The sequence below is a fragment of the Spinacia oleracea genome, chromosome 6, assembly GCF_020520425.1.
Source record: "Spinacia oleracea cultivar Varoflay chromosome 6, BTI_SOV_V1, whole genome shotgun sequence".
In the NCBI taxonomy this organism is placed as follows: domain Eukaryota; kingdom Viridiplantae; phylum Streptophyta; class Magnoliopsida; order Caryophyllales; family Amaranthaceae; genus Spinacia; species Spinacia oleracea.
Window position 1 is genome coordinate 62,127,820 of NC_079492.1, and position 8,561 is coordinate 62,136,380.

The window sequence follows — 8,561 nt, forward strand, 5'->3', positions numbered from 1 at the left end:
GTAATGACAGTCAATGTGCTGTATGCTGTTGCTCAGAAGAAACAATTACACATCTGTACTTTGGGTGTGCTTATAGTACTAGTTGCAAGGCTGTGGTGTCCCAATGGTTAGGCCTTTCTGACCATAGGGGTGATCTTCATAGAACACTGATTTGGCTAAGAAGACAAGGCACAAGCAAGTTCAAAAGACAGGTGATCTATGCTGCATATGCAGGCTTAATTTATCACCTGTGGAGAGCTAGGAACCATGCAGTTTGGGATGCTGTGGTGCCTACTGTGTTGCAAACAGTTAAGAGAGTCAAGATGGACACCAAAGGTCGAATTCAACAGCTGATTGGGAAAAAAGTAAAAGCTTCTGATGTTGAGTGGTTTAGTGCTTTGTGATTGCAGACTTTGTTTTAGCCTGTTTTTCTGAGTAGTTTTTAGGCTTGCTAAGCCTGCTAGTTTGCTTGCCTTTGCTTGGGCAAGCTTGGTTGTAAAACTGTGTTTTGGTGATCAATAAAAATATCTTATTTGCCTTGCCAAAAAAAAAAAAAATTAATAATAATAATAATTGGATTTGAACGTGAAACCTCTCAAGTTAGGCGATTAGGGCACGATCATGTGCGTCTAGGGTCCCTTCCACGTCGATTATCCGGCGTCGGTGTCGGTGGTGTCCGGCGACGGTTGTCAAGGGTCAGGCGGTCAGGCGGGGTTGATTTCCCGGCGGTTACAGGTGTTGTTTGGAGCCGTTTTCAGGGGTCGACGGGTGATAGCAGGCTGTTTAAGGTGTCGGCAGTATCTCAGGCGTTTTCCGGTTCAGTTTCAAGTTCAGGCGTTCAGTTTCCGGCAAAGGCAAAGGCAAAGGCATCAGTTTCAAGTTCAGGCGTTCAGGTTCTGGCAAAGGCGTTCATTTTCCTACAAAGGCGTTCAGTTCCCGGCAATTCGAGAGTTCTTTTTCAATTCGGGGTTCAGTTTCTGGCAAATCGGGAGTTCGTGTCAGGTTCATGCGTCCAGTTTGGTGATTTGATCAGGTTTGTTCAGTTTCTGACAATTCGTAATTTCAGTTTCTTGTCGGGGTTCAGTTCGGTGTTTTGGTTCAGGTTCGTGAGTCCAGTTTGGTGATTTGGTCAAATTATTGCGTTGTTTTTGTGCGTTTATTTTGGAGTTCGGTGTTTGTTTGCTTTCGTGTTCTGGGCAACTTGAGTTGTTGCTTTTTGGTGTTGGTGTTGTTTGTGTGTGTATTGAGTTTCTTGGTTTCTTTTTGGTGTGGGCTGTTTCTTGAGTTTCGTTTGTGTGTTGCTGTGTGGCAGTGGTTTTTGTGGGTGTTGAGTGGTGTTTATTGTTTGGTGTTGGGTGTTGGGTGGTGTTTGGTGTTTGGCGGTGTTTGGTGTTGAGTGGTGTTCCGCTTGCTGGGTCTGTTCCGCTTGTTGGTTTGGCTGATGGTTTTGTTGGTTCTTTTGGTGATTCTGTTGCCTCATCTCCCTCCTATTTTGATACTGTTTTACTGCACGGGGTTTTGGCTGGCAAGTGTCGTACGGTTAAGAGTATCCCCAGAGCTAATCGGCTTGGTTTTTCTCGGTGCCTTAAAGCTGCGCTGGATAAGGTGATTGCTTCCCCACATGACCTTCCTTCTTGGATCCTTTTGCTCATCCTTCCTTTGTGCACCCTTAGGGTTATTCGTTCTCGTTCTGATAAGAAGTCGGTTAAGAAGGGGTGTAGTCAGGTTGATGGTATTTCGAGGGCTCTTCAGGTCTGGAGAGAGCCGGGCGGACCTGAAGTTCTGGTTAGAGAGCTTCTTAAGGAGGGTGATCGTCGTTCCATGGTGGAGGAGGAAGGGGAGGAGATGAGAAAGAAGGTGAGTTCTGCTGCGTTGAATAGGAGACAATGTATGAGGAAAGTCAGTGATGGCCATTTCACTGCTGCTGTTAGGGTTTTGACTTCGTCGGGGGTTGCAACTGGTACTGAGGAGACTCTGCGGGAGTTAGAGAAGAAGCACCCAGATGCGCCGTGTCCGGTCATGCCTCCCTTTTGTGCTGATGCGAGGCGGTCTCGGCCCCTAAGGATGTTGTGTTAAGCAGGATTCGTAGTTTCTCCAAGGGAACCTCCTGTGGGCGTGATGGTTTACGGGCCCAACAAATTGTGGATGCGCTTGGTAAGGCTGCTGTTGCAGTGGCTGATGACTTAGCTACTTCTATTACTGCGGTGGTTAATCTGTTACTTGCTGGTAAGTGTCCTGCTTCTTTGGGTGAGTTTATTGCTAGTGCCCCTCTTACGCCTTTGCTTAAGCCTGGAGGGGGTATCCGCCCTATTGCTAATGGGATGGGATGGTTTGGAGGAGGCTTTTATCCAAGGTCGCTGCTGTCGTGATCGGGAAGGAGGTTGGTAGTTATCTTGAGGATTTTCAGTTTGGGGTGGGTGTGCCTAACGGGAGTGAGGCTATTCTTCATGCGGTCAACAGGTTGGTCGAGGCCAATGGAGAGGTGAGCAGCATGTCTACGCTTCTGGTTGATTTTAGCAATGCCTTTAACTTGATAGACCGTAGTACTATGCTTAGAGAGGTCCGACGTCGTTGTCCTTCGCTCGCTCCTTGGGTTGAATTCTGTTATGCCCGGCCGGCTAGGTTGTTTTATGAGGGCTTTGTCTTGCTTTCATCCCAGGGGGTTTAGCAGGGTGATCCCTTGGGACCTTTGTTGTTTGCGCTTACCTTGCATCCGCTTGTCCATCTGATCAACGAGAAGTGCAAACTTGATTTCATGGCTTGGTACCTCGACGACGGTACCATTATTGGGGACACTGCTTTGGTTTCTTAGGCTTTGCAGGTGATCACTACTGAGGGTCCGACAATGGGGTTGCATTTAAATGTTGAGAAAACGGAAATCTTTTGGCCTACTCCCGATCCGAGGAGCTACGATTCCACACTTTTCCCTCCTAGTATTGCCCGTCCCAGGGATGGAGTCACACTTCTAGGTGGGCCAGTTAGCTTGAAGGCTGACTTTTGCAGCCGCTTGATAGAGGACAGGGTCGATATGACTGTGGGTTTGATGGAGGCCGTGGCTGAGCTTAATGATCCTCAATCGGAGCTCCTTCTTCTGCGGTGTTGTGTGGGGGTTAGTCGTTTGTACTTCTCTTTACAGACTTGTCCGCCGCATATGCTCGGGTCTGCTCCTATTTCCTTTGATCTCGCCTTAAGGAGGGTTCTTCAGAATATTATTGTGGATGGTGGTGCGGGCTTTGGAGATTAGCAGTGGCGGTGTGCCACTTTACCTTTTCGGTTGGGTGGTTTCGGGGTCTACACTGCGCAGGATTCTTCCGCATATGCTTTTGTTGCCTCGCGTCTCCAGTCTCTTGGTCTCTAGAACAGATTGCTTGGGCATGGTGGTGAAGGAAATAATGCCCTTGGTCCAAGTATGCATTTAATGTTAAGTCTAATAAATGCGGTTGAGTATTAATTAACAAGTTAATAATTCAGTGGGATCAAGTGAGCTGAATGCCTAGCTAGAGACCGCTTCAGTTCAAGTGGAATTAATGATATTAATCCACAGCTTACTCTTGACTGAACCCGTAGGGTCACACAAATAGTACGTAAACGGATCAAGTATTTAATGGCATTAAATACTCCATCTATGGATATTCGGAATCGACGGATCTTGGTTTCAGTGGGAGCTGAGATCGTCACAAGCAAGAAATGAATACTCCGGAAGCGATGATATTGTCGGAAACGGAAATATGGATCGTATCGGAAATATAAATATTATCCAAGTCGTGGATGTTGCCGGAAACGGAAACATGGTACGTATCGAAAAATATTATTGGAAATGGAAATATTACCGGAATCAGAAATATTGCCGGAAACGGAAATATTGTCAGAATCGGAAATATTATCGGAATCGGAAAATAATTCCGGAAACGGAAATATTAAATATTTGTTCGAAACGGAAATTAATTCCGGAATCGGAAATATTAAATATTGTTCGTATCGGAAATGAATTCCGGAACCGGGAATTTAATCGGAAGCGCATCGTACGAATTAGCATCGGACGAGGCTTGCTAGACGAAGGCCCAGCACGAAGCCAGGCCCGCGCCCAGCAAGCCGAGCGACCAAGATGGAGCTGCCACAGCCTCGCCAGGCCCAGCGCAAGGCCAGGCCCAGCAAGGCCTTGGCGCGCGCACGCTAATAGGATTCTAATTAATAAATCCATATCCTAGTAGGATTATAATTCTTTTCCATAAACTCTATAAATAGGTGCCTAGGGTCACATATTTACAGAGGATTATTGAAGTATTCAAGGTAAGATTTTCAAGCAAAAATCAGCCCAACACTTGCAACCCAATTAGCCGAAATTCCTAGTAACCTTAAGGGCGATTCTAGTTGGTCAAGCTTAAGGCGGATCCGGACGTGCTGTGGACTATCTACGGAGGGACGACACTTGGATTCCTAAAGACTTGTTCTTGTTCGGTTCGGGCGCAGCTAGGGAGGGCACGCTACAAAGTGTATGCATCTAAATTATGCTATATGATTATGTGTAAATAATATGTTTCCTGGCTTTATGGTTTTTCCGCATGATTTATGTTTATTCATATGTATCATAACCTAACAGTGGTATCACGAGCCTCTTATTATTTTCATAATCTAAATTGCATAAACATGGTTAAATATTACAAATTTCCAAGGAATTAAAAGGGGTGATTAATTTTCGTAATTGTTAATTAATTGCAAATTGCGTTTATTTAATTATATGTACGCAGTTTTTCGGCAGAATGTTCGTTACTCAACCAAATCGAGTGATTTTTGTGTCAATTTCGCATGTAAAAGGCATTCTAAAATTTTGACAAAAATAATTATTTTCGCCGAAACCCAGAATCCCCAAATTCGAAGCCTAACTATGACTTTTCGGAGATTTTAGTTTTTCGAACGCAAAAGTTTGTAAATTTAAGATGTTAAATTAAATATTTGCGATTCTTGTTGATAAATCTTGAATCTTTGATTGACCTACAGTATATGTTTAACAAGTTTGAATGCCTATGCTTGTTAATTATACAACATAATTTGTAACTATGATTAATTTGTTGAAATTCGAAAAATTTAGAATTAATTTGATTTTCATAATTAATTAATAATTTAATTAGGTACCAATGATTAAAAACCACCATAAAAATTGTTAATTTGTGTTAAATTTTAAATTTTTATGACCTAGATTTGAATCCATGTTAATCTGAAATTAATTGATTAATAAATTTTCGATTTTTCGCCCTAAAAATTATAAAAATAATATGATTTATAAATTTGTCATTAATTTTGGAAATAAAAGTTTTAATTTTTATGCAATTCGCTCATAAAACTTGCACGCACAAAGCAATGGACGCTACGTGTTACCCTTAAGAGGTGTTGTATAGTGCGGGCATGCGACGACGAGCAAGGGAGCTCGTCGCCCATGCGGTACGATGCAACGAGCAAGGGCCATGGCACACGAGCACAAGGCAGCACGCTGCCCTGTGTCGAGTGCTGTGCGCATGTGGGCGAGTGGGCAAGGGCGAAGGGAAAGGTGCAAGCCAGTGGCAGACGCGTGTGGGCAGCAAGCGTGCTGCGCCACAGCTCGCGCTACCACGCCCAGCAAGCAAGCAGACGCAAGGCGAAGAGCAAGCGGGCGCGCGCAGCGTGGCCTGCAGTGCTGCGTTGCGTGTGGCCTGCAGGCGCGACGAGCGAGCAAGCGCGCGCGCAGCGTGGCCTGCAGTGCTGCGTTGCGTGTGGTTGCTTGCGTGTTGCTGTACGAACAATTAAGGGGTGCTAAGGCTCGTGCACTCGATGGGGCTTGGGCGCAAGCCCAAGTGCCTCGTCGTGTCTCGATTGAGTCGTTTCGAATTTAATTTTGAATTTTCAGTTCGGAAATAATTTTAATTAATTTTAAAATTAATAATTTAAATTGTTTTCTCGGATTTTAATTTTGAATATTATAATTATTATAAATTTTATTTATACTAATTATTTTACTAAAATTAAACCTTGAATTAATTTAAATTCGTTTAATTCAACTGAAATAAATTAAATTAATGGATTCGATTATAAATTTATATGAGCTTTAAATTTTAATTAAATTTGTATGTTTCCGGTTAAACTAGAAATACATTTTTATGTTTAAAATTAGTAAAGCATATGAATTTATTGGTTTAAGTGGGAGCATTTTTAGTCACAAACTCTTGATTAGGTCTACAAATCTTTTAAGGTTAAACAACTTGATTAGAATTAATAAGGACTAAATAATTGGTAGATTATTGGTGCCCTTGATTAATTGCTGCAAATATTTATGTGATGCACTAACCAGCTATGTGGGCCATTCATGATAATGAATGGATGAATGGTATATATTGTATATGTACTGTTTTGCAGGTTATGGAGTGACTAGTATGGCCCAAATAGGATAGAAAATATGGTCTGCGTACCATTAATTTGAATGTAATTGGTCTAATGCACCAAATTTGTTTTTCAATTTAAATATGGTCTGCGTACCATCAAATAGTTGTAATTAGTTTAATTATAGCTTATCCTATTTGAAGAAAATGGCGCCTCCCACGGTGAAATTCAAGACGAAGTTTTCAATCCATTTTCATGACGGACTTTGAAGTTGAAGCTTCAAGATGAAGTCGGGCCATACTAGATCACATTTATCTTATGCATGCTTTAAGTTATTTATTGCTTTAAATATGTCTTAATTATGCATGAGATTGTGGCTTGATTATGTTGCATGATTAAGAATTTTAGTTCACTTAAAATCTAACCAACATAGTAAGAGCCTTAAGTTCCAAACTTTAAAAATTGAGTTTAAAGGTGCCATGCCAAAATAAACACTTACTTGGATATCTTTTACATCAATCTAGTAATAGTTTTCGCTCAGCGAGGTGTTACTTATTGGTCCTAAAGGGGTAAGGTACACAAATAATTGTGAGTACATGTTAGTTTTGGTGAAACTCAACGATATAAGTAAGGAGTCCTTTTATGTCGTGGCAAAATCGATAGGTTTACCTAATAAGTTCTTAGACGTACCTATCAACCAAGAGTAGTTTCTAGACTATTAGCAAAAGGCTTTTGCTTACCTAAAATGTTTTAGAATTGAGTCAAAATACATAATGTGCTTAATTCTTCAATGGTTTTAGGGTCTTGGAATCATTTTATTCACACTTGCCGGAACAATAAATTCGAATAAAATGCTAATAACTTGTTTAAATTGCATGATTGCTTTAATTTTCAAGTTATTATTCATGATAAATGTTTAGACTTTCCATGCTTCAATGTATGTTTTAATTATTGTTTATAATTAAATATCTTGCACTGCAATAAATCCTTTTAGAAAGGTGACAGTAAATTTCCTCGATTGGTAATGAATCCAAGAACGATTCACGGAAATGAAAGAAAATGAGGAATTTAAAATGTACGTTCCTTATAGCGACTTTTATGGTTGTTTTCGAGTATCAAAGTCGAATGGCGAACCGATTGGTGCTTGTGAATTCAAAATACAATGTAGTTTTGAGATCATAAAGCATTGAGTTTAAACGCTCAGCTTTACCAATGGTTAACAACCTAATATCTTTGTCCATTTAATTCTCGAATGAGTCTAGTCCCTAGACATTCGAATAGATCGATGCTTAGAGAACTTTAGAAGCTTCTGGTAAGATCATCTAGTTGAAACTTAATAGTCAACATAAAATGGTAAGAACTTTGTTGAAGTGACATTGGACTTATCTAAACAAGGTATAAAAGTCAACACTAGAGAATTCAATTCTTAAGGCTATTAGAAAGGGTACAAGAAATAGGAAAACAAAGGAACAAATGAAAGGAATTTACAATTCCGTTTCTACCTATAAGTTTATGTTTAAAGAGAAGTGGCCTAGCAATCAAACTTCCTTGGTATCATATACCGCTTGAGGTTCTTACTTCGGTAATAACTCAAACAATAGGAAGCTAGGCTACACTAATGACCTACAAGTGGGAAATGAAGCATGGCAATGCTACATTAGTTGTAGGGTCATCTAGTTTGTTTTAAGTCCTTTCAAAGGCTGGAACTTAATGGCTATTTTGTTCCATAATCAGCATACCTAAATTTCTGCTTCAAACACAGAAAGACTCGCATTCAAGAAAAACAAAAACAATGTTTGTTTGTTTATTTGAATAAAATGGTCATTTATGGGTTGAGTCAATATGCTTGATTAAAACAAACAAATCTTTAACAATAAAACCTTTATTAGGTTCAAATCAACCCCTTGATTTGAGTTCCACTAATCTTTGGCATTGTTGCTTAGACCATATCAACGAGATAACGTTCTAAAGCTCTATTATGATGGACTTTTGAAAGTTGATTGATTTCTAGATCAATTTAAGACAAGCTAGTCTTACTTGTTGAAAGTGAAGGAAATAATGCCCTTGGTCCAAGTATGCATTTTATGTTAAGTCTAATAAATGCGGTTCAGTATTAATTAACAAGTTAATAATTCAGTGAGATCAAGTGAGCTGAATGCCTAGCTAGAGGCCGCTTCAGTTCAAGTGGAATTAATGATATTAATCCACAGCTTACTCTTGACTGAACCCGT